A 20225-nucleotide genomic window follows, 5' to 3' on the forward strand; every position below is an offset into this window, starting at 1 on the left:
AAAGCGGCTGCCCATGCATGCTTAATCACTGCTGGAGCATAAGTGATGATGGTAAAAAAAATTGCAAAGGCAGCCAGGCACTGGTGGTGCACAACCTTTAATCCCAGCACTTGGGAGGCAGAGACAGGTGAATCTCTATGAGTTTGAGGCCAGTCTTATTTACAAAGCGAGTTTTAGGACAATTTCCTAAGCTACAGAGAAACTGTCTCAAAAGTCAAAACAAACAGAACAAACAAAGAATGCAAAGACAACATCTTTATAATTTTACAATGGCTTTCCATTAAATCATGGACATCATATTTATTGAAAATGCTATTTTATGAAGAGAGTGTTGCTGCTGTGTAAATTGTGAGAGTTCATTGATGTTACTGTCTGGTGAATTTACTAAACAAAGAAATAACTTCAACAGCCTCCATCAGTTCATCTAAATTTTATAAGGTTATGGGAACAGATACACAATGATATTAAGAACAGGAGATAATGACACTTGGAAAACTGCTTCAATATATTAAGTTATAGCACAGGATGAAAGTAGTGTTGGTTTTCCTTACGATTTCATAAAACATCACACTCCATATGTGAAAAGGGGAGGAGGACGGAATGGTGAAGAGAAAGCATTATTATTAGTGCCAGAGTGTTCAGCCATAAACGTATGGGGAACAGTATAGAAAGATGGCACATCTGTCTTGCTCCTTTGAGGAAGCTGGCTCATAACATCAGGTTTAGAGTTAGGCTATGATTAGGTTATTGTGTTCATTGTCAGATCTGTCTTTAAATAGCACAGCATCTGTTACTTTTTTCCAGATTAAATATGTTTCAGCATTAAGATTTTGGATTTTTTTATCATTTTTGTCACTAATGGGAATTTTGTTTTCATCATTACAGAAGTTTTGAGGGTCTCAGACATATATGAAATGCAAACATGCATAAAACTAAAAGAAAGAACATGTTCCATTGGTGCCACACTTCAAGAATACTGTAGGGTCACGCTGACACATATTTAACCTCCAGCAATGAGAAGAGATGCCAGTAAATTCTGACAGTAAGCAACAATGCTTTTGTTAAATTGCTATAATAAATTGTTAAGCTACTTAGAAAGTAGAGAATGTCATTGAATGGGGGTATGTAATCCAGGACCTTATACCTTGAGAAAATTAGCTATAAATTTTTAGATATGAAAGCATCAGCAAGGGCAAGAAGATGTAGTTTAAAATAAACAACACTTGCAATATTTTACCCTTTTGATTAATTCTTTAGAATAGTTAATTTGCACATGTCTTTATAAAAAGGAATCAAAATAAAAAATTATACAGAGAAATGTAATTTTTTTTTTATTTCTTGTGGTTTCAGCATAGTGAGAAGGGAAAGCGGGTAGCATACACATTGTCAACATTAATAGTGACACTTATTTAAGGGATGGAATGTAATGTTAGCATTCCCTTTCTCTTGTGATAAAGACTGTTATGAAGCAAAAATAACAGATCCACAAGAAGCTAAATTTGAGTTCCAGTAGTAATGTCTAGTATGACTAGGGAGATATATTATTAATCATTATTGGACCCTACTGAAGGGATATACATACTTCCTGTGAATAATTTATCACTTGGGTTTAGTAATGGAATTAAATGACTTCAACTTTACAGTTAAGACAAATAGGAACCAGGAAATTAACTAATTTTAAATACCTATTTTCAAACCATCGTATAAGATTTACAGTAACTGCTCATTTCTGAATGAAGTTTCTCATTTTTAAGTCTCGGTGACAAATTATGTGTTTTAAATAATATTGCTAAAATCTAAAATATCAGAATAACTCGTATGATTATAAACATTCCATTAATATGCCAATCTTGTTTTAAAGGTTAATTTTAATCTCTTTCCAGCTTAATACATTAACATATTTTCCTGATCAAAATTAAATCCTTAAATGCAATTTTAAAGTTCACTTCTGTCTCTATATACTGCATTATTCCCTTTGGCAAAAAGAATATTTAAAATTTTCACCAGTTTTGATTGGATTATGAGATGACGTTTCTCTTTGAAGGTCAAATTTTATAGATCTGCATCCATCAGACTTCTTTCGTCTGATTTAAAGAAGTGCTGAGCTTTAAAGTTGGATCATTTCATGCTGAAGCTCTTGATATTAGAGTCATGCTGAATCCTTTCGTACAGGTAACAAGTAGTTAGTGAGACAGGCATAGGATTAGCCATTTACTGGTAAATAGAAATAGTCATCTTAGAATCATCACATCATCTTCTTGGTTTTTCTTTCTCTCTTTGAAGATGTCCTGTGTTTCATAAACCCATATCTCATTGGTTTCACCTGAGTAGTTTTCTCTCATTTGCTCGTTTGAGAAAAATGATGAGATTAGAAAAGATAAGCTTAAGCAAAGTGTATGATTAACATATCCTTTAAACATGATAACTACTATAATTAGTTATATAATGCAATATAAAACAAGCATGCAATAAAGAGATGTATGTCATAACATATATCATATATGTATATATTATATAAATTCAAATCATATAAAATAATATTGAATATTTTAATTTCATCTATATTATAAAAAATATACAAGAATATTGAATAACCAGTTTGTTACTAAATTTAACAGAAAAAAATGGGTCCTATATATTAAGAAGGTGAGAAGAAATTAATTAAAAGACATATATGCTTTCAGTTACTATCAGAAATATTTTACAAAATCAACATGAAATGAAAAAAATCTTAATTAACAATTTTGGTTTTGGGGGTGATATATGACTCCCTTATTCTCATAGCTTCATTAGTTGTATGGTCAGCTTTCTTTGTTCATTCACTCTTATACAGGTCCTGTGGGGTAAATCAGGGTTTCAAGTGAATATTCCCCTAAATAGACTTGTGATAATTTATTTTCCTGTGTCCATTTGGCAGGATAAATAGACAGACCTCAAAACAGCTTCCAATACAGAGAAATCTGTGGAATTCTCTTCTTTGAAGTGTTGACAAGCTAAAAATTTACATAACATTGAATCAAAAACCTGGTGCCAGTTTTGCCCAAAATGCAGCAAGGAAGTAAGGGACTGGTTTCTGAGCTATCCAACTCCTCGAGTGACTACACAGGCTTAGAATTGACTTTGTTCTTGTCACGCAGGGACCCTTAAAGAGACTTCAGAATGTTTAACAGTCTCATTGAACTTAAGTGAGAGTCTGAAGCAGGTGTCCATCTAAGACGCATCGAGATTAATCCTGGACAGGCTGTGAAATAGTGTGCTGTTCATGCTGCCAGCTGCTGCCAGCTCTGCTCTCAACAAGTCCCATAGCAGTCCATCACTTATGCACCACAGCTAAACCCTCTTTACACAAGTGATTGCTCGGACCTTTGGCCCACAGTTCTACCGATTTTTTTTTTTCCTATTTGTTTCTTTTCAAAGTGCTTTTTATAGCCTACCTAAAATCATTTGGATATTACATATTTGATGGTATTTTCCACAATCTGAGAACTGTGTTTTTATTACCTTAACAATATCAATTAAAAAGAAATCAATTTGAGTAGTGATGCGTCTTAATTTATCCATTTGAATGCTACCATTAAAAAAAAATCTTTGTGTATGTGATATTGTGGGTGGGTGTGTATGTGGTTGTGGGCATGCGCACATCACCCATACAGAGGACACAGGGCAATTTTCAGGAGTTATGAGTTATTTTTCCCTTCCAACTGGTTTTAAGGGAAGAACGTTCATGTAACTACCACGTTAGCTATTCCATAAACTTGTGGGTTAACCTCCTGTCTGTGGCTCCAATCCCTAGATTTAAAGATGTGCACTACCCTTTCTGGGCTTTTATGTGGATTCCAGATGATCCAAGCTCAGGTTGTTTGGCTTGCACAAAAAAAATATATTATACACTGAAACAATACATGGACTGAAATTTATCCATCATATTTCATTATTATTAATGAATATAAATTACTAAACTTTTACTGACAAAATAAATAAATAAAGCCATAAAATAGAAATAGATGTTAATGATTTGTCATAGTGTATTACTCAATTTATCACACAATATTTATTATCTAATATATACTTTCTCCAATACCATATTAAGAATGAAGTCCATGAGTGTCACTATAGGTAATATCTGACATGTCATTAAAATTTAGTGAATATGCTACAATAAAAACTGATGCATGTATTTTTAAATATGTAAGAACATTCATTTGCATTAGCTTAGCAAACTATATATAGGCTATTATATTTTATCCTTGTATAGACAACTCAGAAAGGCTGCTTAAATCTTTAAGATCCAAAATTATATTTGCTAACTGTGTTGTAGTGAAGGTCACTTTACCTGTTAAGGGTTGTTCTTTGTGTCACATAACCTTGCAAGTCCCTCCATAGCTGAGTATTTGAAGGCTGACAGCAGTGTTCTAATGCAGCAGATTATCAGGTGGGTGCTCATTCTTCTGTATACATGTGGTTATAGAGAGATGATATATAGGGAGTGATCCTAACAAATAGACCTTTAAAGGACTAATATCTCTAGAAGAAAGCAAAGCAGACAACTCAGTTATGTAAGACAAGGAAAAATGTTCCTTGTATTCACCACACCACAAAGTCAATAAACACTAGATGTGGAAAGAATGCTGAAGAGAACGGGGACTCGATGCATATTTTTGTACAACTGTGCTAAAGGAATTTTTAATTTTATGTCTTCAGGATCCTCTACAAAGCTGAAAAACCTCACTATTGTATATGCCTTTCCAAATAGTGGTTATAATTGTTTCAAAGGAGAAAATACTCCATCGGTTTGCTATCCCATTTATCTCTATAGGAAACAAAAATTACAGTCATCTGATGATGTAGCGTTCTGAGTACCACAGTCCAGAAAACATCCCAAGTGTCTTAGTCATCCACATAGTAGTTAATTATCATTGAAAGTTCACAAAAGTTCTGCTATTTAGGACCTCAGCCAAGCCAAATTTGGACAAAAACTGTCTGCACAAATGCCTGTGATTCCAGGCCACTAATCATAATTTTCAGAACAGCAGACTATGTGATTATGCTACTCTCTCATATTGCCTGTGAGAGACCCTGATCATGCAGACTCCTTAGGAATGCACTGTGACGGCATAAGCCGAGCCAAAAGTCATCTAATTTTGATACCCCACTGTGTTTGTATTTTGTAGATGCTTTCTAATTAGTGTAAAGAATATTCGAGTTAAATGTTGTTTATTGCATAGTGTTGGAAATTTCTCCAGGAACTTAAAAAAAATTCTTGGAGAAAACAATCTATGTTCATACTGCTTTTATTTAACAGCGACAACATGAACAGATAACCCTTTGAGCCATTCCCTTTGGCCAACAGCTTTATCAATGTTATCTTCCTTAATTTGCACAGACATCCTTGAAGTTAAGTATTATTACTGATACTTTACAGATGATGAATCTGAAACCTACAGCAGTTAGTAAATTCAGTGTAATGCAATCATTACATGGCAGGACTACTTGTGACGCCAAGACTGTTCTGACCTCCAAACTCCCATGCTGTACAACCTCATTATTCTGACTTCACGCTCTGTAAAGCATGATGTGGTGTGATGTGTGAATGGCTTCAGTTGGCTAATTCTAAATTATATGGAGTAGATCACTGCAGTGTTATCATCTTGAAGATAATGAAAACAAGATGAAGAGATTGCACTAAAATACAAGATTATTAATGGAACCACATCAAAGGCTCTAAAGAAAACATTTAAATTACTGTATATAATAGTTCACATTTTCTATTTTGATTTGTTTAATTGTAAAGCTGCGAAGTTTAGGGAAATGAAATGACCTGCCTCCATGTTGGATCTCATCCAAGCCATATATTCTATTCTCTTGACCTTTATTTTTTATAGGTGATAATCACACTCAGTTGCTTTATTTAAAATAAAATTAATTTTAATAAATTAAAATTTAATAATTCACTTACTCATGTTAGCAGTATCTGGGTAATTAGAAGCATGTCTGAGAAGTGATTAGACAGTTATATAGTATTGATTGAAAACTATCACATACAGCATGAGTATAGACACTTATATACATCACATAAAGATTCATTTATGTTAACACATTATCAAAAGCTAATTCCAAGACTGTCTATTGACGAGCCACATAGTACACAATACAATAATAAAGAGCCACATAATACACCAATGTGCTGTTAGAATCCAACCTCAGCTCAAGTCATATTATCTGTGGTTTCTTTTTATCATTTATTAGAAAGGAAAACTCAGGGGTAAATATTAAGGAGACAAACTTTGGAGAACCACAAGCCACGATGACGTACAATCACCCTCTACTCTCAGTCTTTAAAAGGCCCTGACATACCTGTTTGCTCATTTCTTCCTCTTCCAAGGGTCTCTCTTTCCCTTCTCCAGACTCGGCCAGAGAACTGCTTGATCCATTCTATACATCTAAATGTGAACCGCACCTCTGGAACCAATGCCCTAATCCACTGGACATCAGACCACAACACAGACAAAATTCTGGTAACAGTCATCTTTCCTCCTTTTCCAGATATGAAAAAGGCACCTTAGTGAGGAATCACGTGGGAATCCTTAGTTAACCAGATATCCTTACTATAAATATGTTACCTAGGCAGTAAGCTTTTATCAAAACCATACATCCTTATCCTTATTCCCTTCTTTAGAGAGTCTGGATGTAGGCTCTTGCTGTTAAACATTCCCCATGTTCAGAAAGCCATGAGATTAGACTTCCACTTCTGCCTTGAAAACTTTACAGAACCTGCACTAAGCAATTTGCCTTGAAGAAAGTCTAATTGAGATAATATATTTAATAAGTTTATATATATATATACTATAAAATATATATTTGAAATATTCCAGTATTTGAGATGCATTACACACAATATGGGCTGCAATATATATACAACTCTACTATCATATTTTGCTATTTAGTATTTACTCATTTAAAATAATATATAACCAATCAAATATGTTTTACTTCTTCAAAATTTAAAAGTAATCAAGAAATGTTAACAAGATACCACACATGGTAGAGAAGACAAGATGCTGGATGTACTATGAATGAATAGTTGTATGCAATTCAAATTCACACATTGAAGTCCTCACAAATAAAATGGTATTAGAGAGACCTAAGGAACCAAGTAAGTCATTATGATGGGAATGTTAAACTAAGGAGAAACTATTTGTCTCTTTCTCCTTCACTCTTTAGATGAGAACAAAGACAGTGTGTTGCAACTTAGGGAAGGTTTCAACAAGACATACTCAGTCAGAAACTTAACATTGGATGCCCCATCGTCTCCACTTATGAAAATGTGAAGACAGTTGTTTAAGTCATGAAGTTTATAAGAGTTTCCATAAGCATTTGAACTTACCAACAAAATGTGGAGACAATATGTAATGATCAGCAAGGGAATGAGTAACATAGTTAAGCAAGAATTAACAATGTTGGGCCTATGTGATGACTCTACATGTAAAGATGTCTACTTCAAAGCCTCGGAATCGGAGTCATATTCCAAGACCCTTATAGTAGAATGAGAGAACAGATTTCCACTTCTTGTCATTTGACTGTGAAAATAACACACACACACACACACACACACACACACACACAACACACACACGCACGCACTACCACCAACAACAAAATAAAAAGAATCTGTAATAAAGCCACAGGCTGACAGAATGGATGTAAAACAGTATCTACTCAGGCTGGAGAGATAACTCAGTGGTTTAGAGTACTGGCTGATCTTTCAGAGGACTTAAGTTCAATTCTCAGCAACCACATGATGGCTCAAAACAGTATCTACACTTCTATGCATACAAAAAACACACCTCCATATGAAAGATAGAGATTACCTCAGAAATAAGGTTTGTGGAAAGATTTTTACAAGCAAATAGACCAAATAAGCAAGCTGTTGTAGCCACCCTAATATCTACCAAAATAAACTTACAACTAAAATTAATCAAAAGAGGTGAAGGAGGTCGCTTTCATGCTTATTAAAGGAAAAATGCACCAGATGACATCTCAGTTTCCAACATCTTTGTCAAAAAAGCAAAGGAACTATTTTTACTAAAGAAACATTACTAAGCTCACATCCTAACTTCACACATTAATCATCTGAGACTCCAATATCCCATTTTCACCAATGTACAGGTAATCCACATAAAACCTAAATAGAGAAATTATATAGATAGCAGACATTATGAACCAAATGAACCTAACAAATATCTACAGAACATTTAACAAAACACAAAGAAGATACCTTTCCTCAGCACGTCCCAGACTTTTCTACAAAATTGACCACAGAATTTGTCACAGAGCAAGTCTCAACAGATATAAGAAAATTAAAATAACTCACTGTATACTATCAGAAAAACACTGATTAAAGCTGGATTTCAACAACAGAAGCCCTACAAAATCATGGAAACTGAACAACTCTCTACTTAATGACTATTGGGCCAAGGCAGAAATAAAGAAAGAAAAGACTTCCCAGAATTCAAGGAAAATAAATGTGCAACATACCCAATCTTGTGGGACACAACGAAGAAGCTCTAACAGAAAGCTTGTAGCACTAAGTGCCTTTATTAAGAAATTACTGCCGGGCGGTGGTGGCGCACGCCTTTAATCCCAGCACTCGGGAGGCAGAGGCAGGCGGATCTCTGTGAGTTCGAGACCAGCCTGGTCTACAGAGCTAGTTCCAGGACAGGCTCCAAAACCACAGAGAAACCCTGTCTCGAAAAACCAAAAAAAAAAAAAAAAAAAAAAAAGAAATTACTGAAATTACTGTATCTGGTTCCATCACTACTGGATTTAGACTGTATGATGACAGTTGGGGTATTCACCAATCTGATTACTGTGGAAGGCTAGTTCAGGTACACTCTTCAGTACTGCTAGGACTCTCAGCTGGGGTAACCTTTGTAGATTCCTGGTAATTTTCCTACAAGGTTTCTCCCTAATCCCATAATGACTTCCCCTATCAAGATATCTCTTCATTGCTTTCCCATTCTGTACCTTCTCCAAATCAACCATTCTATTACTTCATGTTCTCATATTCCACCCTCTCCCCTCTACTGCCCCCTCCTTTGCCCCAAGTTCATAAAGGAGATCTCATCTAATTTCTCTTCCCAGAAAGATTCATAAGTCCCTATTAAGGTCCTCCTTGTTTCCTGGATTCTCAGGAGCTGTGGATTGTTGTCTGGTAATCCTTTGTTTTACGTCTAGTATCCACTTATGAGTGAGCACATACCACATTTGTCTTTCTGTGTCTGTGTTACCTCACTCAGGATGGTTTTCACTAGTTACATTCATTTGCCTGCAAATTTTATGATTTCTTTGCTTTTTACAGATGAGTAATATTCCATTGTGGAAAAGTATCACATATTCTTTCAAGTGGGATCCTTTTTTCTCACTTGTGTTAGTCAGACTATTGTCATTGTTTCCAAACCCATGGCAGAAACAAGTGAAAATAGTCTGTCTTATTTTGGGTTTCTATTGTGATGAATACCGAGACCAAAAGCAAGTTTGGGAGCAAACGGTTTATTTGGCTTACATTTCTACTTAGTAGTCTATCACCGAAGAAGGATAGGACAAGAAGTCAAACAGGGAAGGAACCTGGGGCTGATGAAGGGGTCATAGACAGGTGCTGCTTACTGACTTGTTCAGCCTGATTTCTAGAAGTCAAAGGATCGGACCACTGACAAAAGGCTCATCTCTCGCCACATTAATGACTATTTAAGAAAATGCCTAAGAACTAGATTTTATGAATTTACTCAATCATGGTATCTTCCTTCCAGTTAACCCTGGCTTATGTGGCAGAGCAGAAGGTTCACTTCATGGCAGCCAGGAGACATGGAGAATGATACACACAAGTATCCTTTCATCTCTTCCCATATATAATCCAGCCTAGAAAACAGTGCTACCATTATTTACATTTCATACTGCATTTTAAATTACCTAGATAATTCCCTAAACAGTTAAGAACTTGTATTTATTGCATCTATGTAATCTGTTAAAGCCTATTTTGAATTCTTCTTTTTGGGTTTTATTCATAGCCTTGTAATTATTTTTGTGGGGTCCATTTCTACTGAATATTACAAAGAATTCATCTATGTTCTCAACAAAATCACTTAGACATAGATAATTTGTGGTTTCTGAGTTGCAATTTTCTAGATTGATTGTTGCATTATAACAAAATAACACATGCTAATTAATGCTAAAAAATAGCCATTTACACCACAGTTTCTGTTAGGTCCAAAAATCCTTGCATAATAACCATTTTCTGCACAAAGTGAACTAGGATGAGATGATTTATCAGCCAAGGGTATCTCATCTAAGTGTTAGATTCCTTGATTAAATCCATTGATAATCCACTGGTAATTTCAGATTCAGTCTCTAGCAGTTGCTATTAGGACTAAAGATGACTTGCTATAACTAGGTCCAAATCAACACTTAAATTCTAGACTTTCTGATAGTCTTTTTTGTTTTGTTTTTGTTTATGAAAACAGAGTTTCTCTGTGTAACAGTCCTAGCTGTCCGTAACTCTCTCTTGTTGACCAGACTGGCCTCTAACTCACAGAGATCTGCCTGCTTCTGCCTCCCTGCCTCCTGAGGACTGAAATTACAGGTATACACCACCACCAGCCAGCTGTCTGATGTTCTTTAATTCCCTCCTATATGGTTTGAGTAAGAATCCTATCTGTGAAATAAATACTTCTGAAAGTTTTAAAGGCTTATCTATTAAGCAACTCATGCCAACTGTATTCTTCCTTTGGTCTGAGTAAAACTTGAGTTAAGCTGAGTTTAGTGGTACATATCTAAAATCCCTTGAATATAGCAAAAGGATTTAAAGTTCAATGTGCTACTAAACTATATAGTGAGTTTGAGGCTATCCTTATTTCCTAATTGAAACCCTATATCAACTCAAAAAATTCAATTTAAAATACTAATAAAATGGATAGTACATTGGGCTATCACTCCATATACAGGAGGGGAGTATGCCCTGTGTTTTCAAAGGGGATCAGGGATTTTTTATGGTCATCATAGAATCATATTTCCCACACATCTGTCCTAAGGAATCTTATATACAAATTTGTAAATTGTAGGGTCTCCACTCGACATATCTGGATGTTTCTGGTTTTTTTTTGTATATTCAAAAATCTGTTTGATTTATTTTATTGATCATTAACAATGATGGAAAGTTTATCCCTGCTCTCTGATGATGAAGCGTCTCTTCTTTATCAGACATGGAATTTTTTAGTGTGTAATAAAGTGATCACAATTTGTTTTATGTCCACCATCTCTTCAGTTACAGCTGACAAAGACTATAATTTCCTTACAGATAGATGATCCTCTTAATGTGCACTGAACATGAGCTGTGCAAAGTATCCTAGCCACAACATTTACCTTATTCCCCAACATGGGCTAAGAAACAATCATTCCCTTTTCCCTAAGGTTTAGATCTTTTTTAAATGGAATATTGACACAACCTCACACTACATTTCCTTCCATTTACAAACAGTGGCAGACTAGTTTTAAGGTAATAATGGCAGAATGTTTCATGATCAAAAGTTATATACAGAACAAGAAATAAAATTATTCTTTCTTTATACTGTAACTATATTGAGAACAGGGTAATTTTATTATAAATTTTGTAAGAATATACTACTATAGCCAGGAAGATGGATCCATGGAAAAATGAGGCATTCATAGTTCAAGCATGTATACCTTAGTTAAAATTCTGAAAATATGCACATGTAAAGCAAGCTTTGTGTATACCTTCAATCCCAGGACTCCTTAGTTGATATGAGATTGTAGACAGAAAAATTCATGGAAACCTGTGTACCAGAAATCCGGGCATGAACTAATGGCAAGAAATAATTAGAATCGGTGTATCAAACAAGGGGAAAAACAAGGGTCAAAATCTGATGTTTTCCTTTTTGTAACACATGTGTGCTGTAGTACTTCAATCCTCATTTACATACATGAATGCACATGTATGTATGGACACATCATATACATAAATATAAAATAAGAACATATCTCTGAAAATTCTCCTTGTTTTGGAGAATTGAATTTTTTGTTGTCAATTTAATTAAATATACTTTATTTTTTAATAAATATATTATTTATTATTTTTTGAGATTATAATTTAATTATATTTCTTCCTTCCTTCTCCTCCCTTGAAACTTTCCCATGTACTAAACTTCTTTCTACTTTGTAACATGGAGGGTCCTGTTTGTTGGGGTTTCTGTCCTGCCCGGTACCCCACAGCCAGCAAGCCCCAAAGAAAATCACACAGAGGACTCCATAAGTTATAAAGCTTATTGGACCATTAGGTCAGGCTAATTATTAGCTCTTGTTGCTTATATTAACCCATTATTCTGATCTATTTTTGCCATATGGCTCAGTACCTTTTTTCAGTGGGACAGATCACATCCTGCTGCTTTGGTGGTCGGGGCAGGAGTGGGAGGAATCAACTTCCTCCTTCCCAGAATTCTTCTATTCTCATTGCATCATTTCTACATCCTGTCTGGTTTTCCCACCTATACTTCCTTCCTGGCCAATCAGCATTTATTTAAAACATGATTGACAGAATACAGACAATTCTCCTGTACCACTACTTTCCTTCAAATTCATTACCTCTTTATTATTGTTAATACATGCATATGCATATATTCATAAAAACATATATATCCCCAAATATAAACTGTTAAGACAATATAATGTCATTTTTTATATGTTTTCAGGACTAACATTTGAAACTTGACAAGCAATTGCCATGCTTTTTTTGGGGGGTCACCTCCTTGACTTCTAATTTTACTAGGTTATCTGTAGTTATTTTTAGAGTCAGACGTGCTACCATTGTGCCACAAGGTCACACCTGTTGTTAGTTTTGTAGATTATGACATCCTGGGCTTCTCCTGATTTGGTATTGAAAGTTTGGTGACATCCTTGTTAATGTTACATTTGGGTGGTAATGATGGTGAGACTATGGGTACAACTTCTGATGTTTCTAGAAGACATAATCGCATAAACATGCTTTCTGACCCTCTTCTACTTCATGATCTCTAAGTATTGAGTGTGGGAGTGTTTTGCATGGGAACCATAAAGCATTTTCAAAAACTAGTGACTGGATGTCCCCATGTAGAATAATAAAATTCAACACATGTCTAACACCCTGCACAAAAACTAATTTCAAATGGAACAAAGAACTAAATCTTAAACCTGAAACATTAAGCTACTTGAAAAAAAATAGGCAGGACAATACATGATATAGGCATATAAAAAGACTTACTGAATAAGACTGTATTTGCCCAAGAACTAAGGCTACCAATTGACATGTGGGACTTCTTGAAAATAAAAAAAAAAGTCTATTCAACTACAGATAAACTTTAAAGAGTGATATTTGTTTTAAGACTTATGCAATCTAAATATTATAATTATGGAGGCTATAGCTGTCTCTGTACTTGTGTTTGCTGAGATAAACATCACATTTAAAATGCATGCTCATATGTTTTTGAAAGAATATCATTTTTCTGTAGATGAAGACACAGGTACAGTATCTATGCAGAATAATTTATGTTCTTATAAGAGCTACTGGCTCTCTAGGTGTGTCCAATAATTTGGATTTAAAGGACAACATTGTCATTTATGAAGTTCATTCTGGGCAATCACACAACTTTGTATGGTACAGATGGTTCAATGTGTAAAGAGCTTGCTGTACATGCACGAGTACCTGAGTTCAGACCTTTAGAACCCATATAAAAATTCAGTCTGAGATTTGCATCTGTAATCTAGAATTCTAGAGATAGATCCTCAGAGGTTTGTTGGCCAATCCCTCTAGTTGAAATGTCAAGCTCCAAGTTCAGTGGGTAATCTTGTCCCAAAAAAATAATGTGGAGGACAATAAAGAAAGACACCTGGCATTAAACACTGACCTCCACATAAGTATTTATAACTTCACAAACATTTTCACACATGCACAAAACCATTTAAGAAAAAGACATTGGGGTGTTTTTACAGTCAATTACAAAACAAAATCAAATACAAAAATACCTTATAAAGCTTTAAGTAAATTTGATTTTATTTTTTCCATATTCAGGATTATACTGGGGAACATTTTGCCCACCACATGCAAGCTGGAAAACCCTACATACATATGTATTATTTGATCAAAAATAAAAACATAAAAATATCTAATTTCCTGTTTTTAACATTTCTACTACAATGCCCACAAATGTCTCTTTATAATAACCATTAATAAAAACAATTACATCAAGCTGTAAATGAGGAGATTTGGTTTGATTTTAAAAAATCTTTGGTAATAAAGTATAAAAGGAAAGTAGCAATATTAGGCAGTAATAGCTTAGCTACTTTTCTATTAATGAAAAAAGACATCATGGCCAAGGCAATTTGTAGAAGAAAAGATTTAATTCATTTAATTAAGACTTCCTACGTACATATACATACATACGTACATACATGCATATATACACAAATCTAAATTCATATATTTATATATGTAATTACATGTCTGAAAATGTGACTCAGTGGTTGAAAGCTCCTATTTGTCTTCCAAATGCTTCAGCATCACATTGGGCAGTCCACATCCACCTGTAACTCCAGTTCTGTGGAAAATGTTATTCTCTTCTAAGATACATGGTGACTACAAACACTGAGTACATATAATAATCAAAACACACAAAAATACAAAATTATTTAAAAACTGCAATAAAGTTATATGCACATGTGAAATATGCATGAGTTATCTTTATAATTTTATTTATGTATTTAAACATATGGAACTACAAGAAAAATTATAATCGTTAGGTAAGCAAAGATTCTTAAAGCAGAGAAATTATAAAGCCATGAAAATGTAGACATATAAGATTTTAAAAACAAACTCTCCTTTGAAAGATAAATTTACCACATTAAAAAGTTCAAGGTCTGAGATGAAAATATATTCCTGACATAAAATTTGTTTCTAGACTCAATCTACAACTTTAATAACTCAGAACTGAGAAGAGAACATTCCCAACAAACAGTATGCAAAATATGTTACCCCATTAAAGAATGTATTGCATGTCATTACCACATGAAAATGTTCTTGAAATTGTTACTTGGCAGAGAAAATGCAAATTATAACCATAGAAAAGCAGTCTTTACGTGTAGAAAAGCCTGAGATAAAAACTATACAGTGCTCATAGCTGATCATAGAGAAGCAGTTTGACCTCTTATGTTGCTGGAAGAAATGTAATACACGATCTTGGCAATCACGTTAGACTTCTGTCACCTCTTATAACTGGGTCTGGCTATTTCACTCCTACATATGTATTCAAAATGATCACAAGCATGTGTCCACATGAAGAGTCACATACGATGCTTTAGCAATTTGTCTGAATGCTTAAAAACACTGGGAATCACTCAAATGCCCATCCAAGAATACAAACTTATTGAGTAGGGCTGTAGTTAAGACTGAGAGTGCATGCCAAGAAGGGGTAAGTGTCCGAGTCCTTTAAGTATGAGTCAACCAAAATAAGCTTATCTTAGTATATCTGCAAATAAGAACACATTGCAGAAAACATATAAGCAATACAATAAATATTTTAAGGCATATTTTTCCTTTTCTTTGTGTGTGTGTGTGTGTGTGTGTATGTATGTATGTATATATATATATATGTGTGTGTGTGTTTGCATATATGGCTGTGCACATATGTGTGTATTTGTATGTGTGTATGCATGTACACAAGAAGACAACTATATGCGTCATTCTACATTACAAAGACAGTTTTTTAGTAGCCTGCAACTGAACTAGTAAGCTAAGGTACCTGGCCAGCAGGCCTCAGTGATCCTCCCATCTATTTGAAGGCACTGTGATTACTAACACATCACCACACCCAGCTTTTTACACATGTTCTGAAGACCAAACTCTTGTCTCAGGTTTGAAAACAGTCCACTAGACAGTTATAATTGTTTCTTCTTACATATGTATGTTAATGATCATAAAATCATATGCTGCATTATATAATGTATACAGTGTTAAAAATGTGGTCAAACCAGTACAGGACAGTAACTATGAGGTAATCAGTTACTAAAAATTGACAGAGAATGATCATGAAACAACTTTCTTTAATACTTACATATGATTACATTCACCCTTTAAAATATACATATTTTTAATTTATGCATTTAAAAAATATAAACTACTTATGTGATGTAACTCTTCTTCAAAAGAAAAATTTTAACAATATATCAAGTGTTCCCATGTACCCTCATCTAGTATCTGTTACCACCATCTTGTATAGGGTACATTTCTCCCAGTTATGAACACAATAGGTGCATCGCAATAATAATGTCCACATTTGAAACACTGTCTTCAAATTCTATGTGACTTACTTTTTTCTCTTTAAAAGTCAAACTTTCTATATTAAGATGAATGAAAAAATGATGCAGCTGCTTTTTCAAAGGCTCTGTGCTCTCATAGATTCCTACATCCTCTTTACTTTTAGAAAACTAGAAGAATCAGAGGATAGTTTATCAATTATTTTCTGAAAATGTACCTGTATTGAAATACACACCATCTTCCAGTGCACTTAGAATAGTACTTTATATGTTTAAGAAATAGATCAATGAAACAAGGCTGTATTTTCATTGCACCCTGTCAATGATTCATACAGCAGCAGGACTTACCAAGTAAAGATTGGAAATTTATTGCTTATCCTGTGATAGAATGTATCAGATTTCTCTCCTGCAAGTTCATCTTCAGACTTGTTTATATTCTAAATTTTTCCCTGGAAGCTTATAAATTGAACTAATGACCAAGTAATGGGGAATTGTGTTCTATTGAGTTGAATATCTACAAAAATATTTGTGTTCTTCTGTGCAGGGGAATCACATTTTTATCCATGTATTTACTTCCTCAATAACTTATATTAGTGTGGACTCAGAGATTTTTATTCACACTTGAAGAAAAAAATAGATACTATTTAAGTTGTTTATTCTTTCCTTGTAGTTTTCAAAAGTACTCACTTTCAGTAAGCTATTTTCCTCTCAATTGTGCATGACATATATTTCTGTCCTTATGTATTCTTTGGAATCACGTATGAATCAACACTGGAATATATTTTCTACCCCATTCCAATAATCAGAATTAACTATTTTCTGAGGAGCTCTGCACATACCTTTCCTTGAGATATTGATATTAGAAACCAACATGTAATCACAATGTAACATTTTACCATCAATACATAGTTGAGGCAGTTAGTTATTCCTATGCCCTACAAAAAGATGATGTACCACAGGAAGACATACTAGGACAGTAAGATATAACAAAGTATTAACTTCATATTATATAACATTGCATGTAAACTTATCTACACATGAAAATATATCTCTGCATAACAATCTCCACATATAGAAAGTAAATGGACTATCACATAAGCTCATGAAGATGTCCTTTAAATTTGTATTTAAAATTATATGAAACAAGGCATTATATTCAAGATGATTAAGGCTGGTTTGCACTCACAGTTGTCATGAATGGAATTTTCTGTATCTCTGCTTGAGGCTACCATGTTTTTATGTTGTACTCCTTTTGATGGTCATTTAGCAGTGCTCACTTTCAATTCCACATTGACAGATTATTTTAAACACTATTCTAATAGCTACTTGCCATGTATCCATCTCCTTCCTTAAGGTTGTGCTCAGCCCTTTTCATTAATTTGATTAGATTTTTATTTTCAACATTAATATTTAAAACTCCTTGTATATAATTTTAAGTTTCAGCTTCCATGCATGTACATACTGTGTGTTATTAGTGAACCCCCACATCATATCCCACAGCTTCCCTTTACTTGCTCCTTCTCTTTCCTGCTGTTGGTATTCAAATTTTTATGCATCTGGACAAATCCTAGGAAGTAAATATAAGAAGAAGCACATCATATTTGTCTATCTGGGAGTGTATTCATTCATTTATTATGGCTATTTTTAGTTATCTTCCAGATTTTGACTTTTTGGCCTGTCTGTCTTTTACCTCTGTCCATTGCTGACAGTATTCAGTAGTTTTAATGAACTAGACACTTTTGCTGTTTTCCTCTTTAATCAGGCTGTTATATTGAACAATGTGTTCCCATATAAGAATTTTTCTTGGACTTTAGGTTTCTATCAGTGTGTTGCATCTTTGACTCCAGAAGGGTAGACCTTTCCTGTGAAACTCCATTAGACAACCGAGGTAGTTTAGGCTACAGGTGGTAACCCGTCTCACCACCTCACTTTCCTAATGTAGCTAAGAAAAGCAATTTGTACTCATTTTCTTGACATCTTCATTCCTGGAAGAAGTCGAATGATTACCTCCAAGTTCTTTATACATTGGAACTTAACTGAGGAGTTGGCAGTGCATTTTGCATGTAATTTGTATCTTGAAAAGAAAAGGTTATGTCCAAATTATTGCTGATTTATTTAGTGCATGTCATAGCAGAAATATCTAACACAAAAGGGTAGTACAATTGAGGTCATTTATGGATATGTGCTAAGCTGCACTGTACCACCAGAGGTTCATAACATGCTTGCTCAGTTTTGAAATGTATTGTAATTCTCATACATGTCAGGGTTAATTGATTTTTTTGCCATAAGAATTCTTTATGATTAATTATCTTTTAAATTATGTAAACTACCAACTGTTGCATAAATATTCAATGAATATATATATTCACCAAGAATGTAATCATATTTTCAGCCTTTTTCAACCGATGGTATCAATCACTGAACAAGTAGAACAAGGGTAGAGAAATATTTCTGTGCTGATATCCCTAAAGCTTTATAAAACATAGACCCACATTTCTCTATTCAGTGAATAGTTAGAGAAATTTGCACTTTTAATTTTTTATTTTCTTTACAAATATTAGAGAATTTGTGTGCATGTTTTGAGGAAAGCATTTCGAGACATATATTACATGTATACCTCAGGGTCTCTTTGCATTGTTTAACATTAGGAATATTGAATAAAGATTGGGGAAGATTATGCTTATTCTCTGAAATACGTATTTGTAGTATATCCAACAAAGGCTTGAGGTTGCTAGTTTTCCTAAGAAACAAAACTTTATTAATTGATACAATTTTATGTTAACCAAAGTTGCAGACTTTATCAAAGCAATAGTGATAACTGGCATAAGAAATTAAAATTTAAAACTTTAGTTTTCAGTCTTCATAGTTTTCAACTTTTTCAAATTATTTAAATTTACATATCTTTTCCATGAAATGGAATGAACAATCGAGACCTTTTATTAAGAAATATCCTTTTATTTTCACCTATGCACATGGCGATAATCTTAATACATTTACATGTTTCTTGGAATTGTTATAAGTCACAGCCAATAAACATGACTGTACCACACATATAGATTCTGAGAGAAGGGGAATTAAGTCATTCTGTGGTGGCTTAGTTCTGTGATTTTGATGATGGTTGAGAGGTACAAGTTCTGTCAGTGTACTGTTAGTAGGACTCTTAGACCCACTTGCCCTAGAATCTTATTCAGCATGCCATATCCATCCTTGACTCTGTGAAGAATAACCGATGAGACTTGTGCAGAAGCTATTTTCACAGGCTTGGTTCTCCTGGTATTACCTGTCACTCATATGAGGCAGGAGCTAGAAGAACCACTGAGCTGCTGCTAAATGTGGAATCCAGATGTTTTAGGATGCCTTAGTGTCAGAATACTCAGAAAGTTCCAGAAGAGATTCTGAGCAGGAAGGTCCTGAGAAATAAACACACAGATTTAGTTATATTCATTTATACAGCTGCAAGATTTTTTAAAACTAAGTTGTCAATATAAATTTCATTTAAATAAGATGCTACTATAAAAAGAAGAGACTTGCCTTGCCTTTCCTTCTGTAGAAGAGAATTTGCAGTCTATGGTATATAGAGAACCAGAGCACACACTTAAAAACATAGCAAAGAAAGATTGCGGTTTAATGTGATTTAAGTGAAAGTTAAGATACTTGCATGTCTTAATTTCTTACTTGTTTATTATTTATTTATTCTCGTAACTGAAAGTCTAAAGTTCTAGGACAGTACGCTCATTTGCACATAACCCAATGCCAGCTTGTGATAATCAAACCCTGGTTTCTGTTTCTGAGTTCCACTAGTTTAGAGAACTAATGTGAGTGTCAACAGTTAGCAGCATTGCATAATACAGTCATAGGGAGAAATGAGTAAA

This window comes from Microtus oregoni, unplaced genomic scaffold (assembly GCF_018167655.1).
Source record: "Microtus oregoni isolate MIOR12 unplaced genomic scaffold, Mior012 000013F_ref0000133, whole genome shotgun sequence".
Lineage (NCBI taxonomy): Eukaryota > Metazoa > Chordata > Mammalia > Rodentia > Cricetidae > Microtus > Microtus oregoni.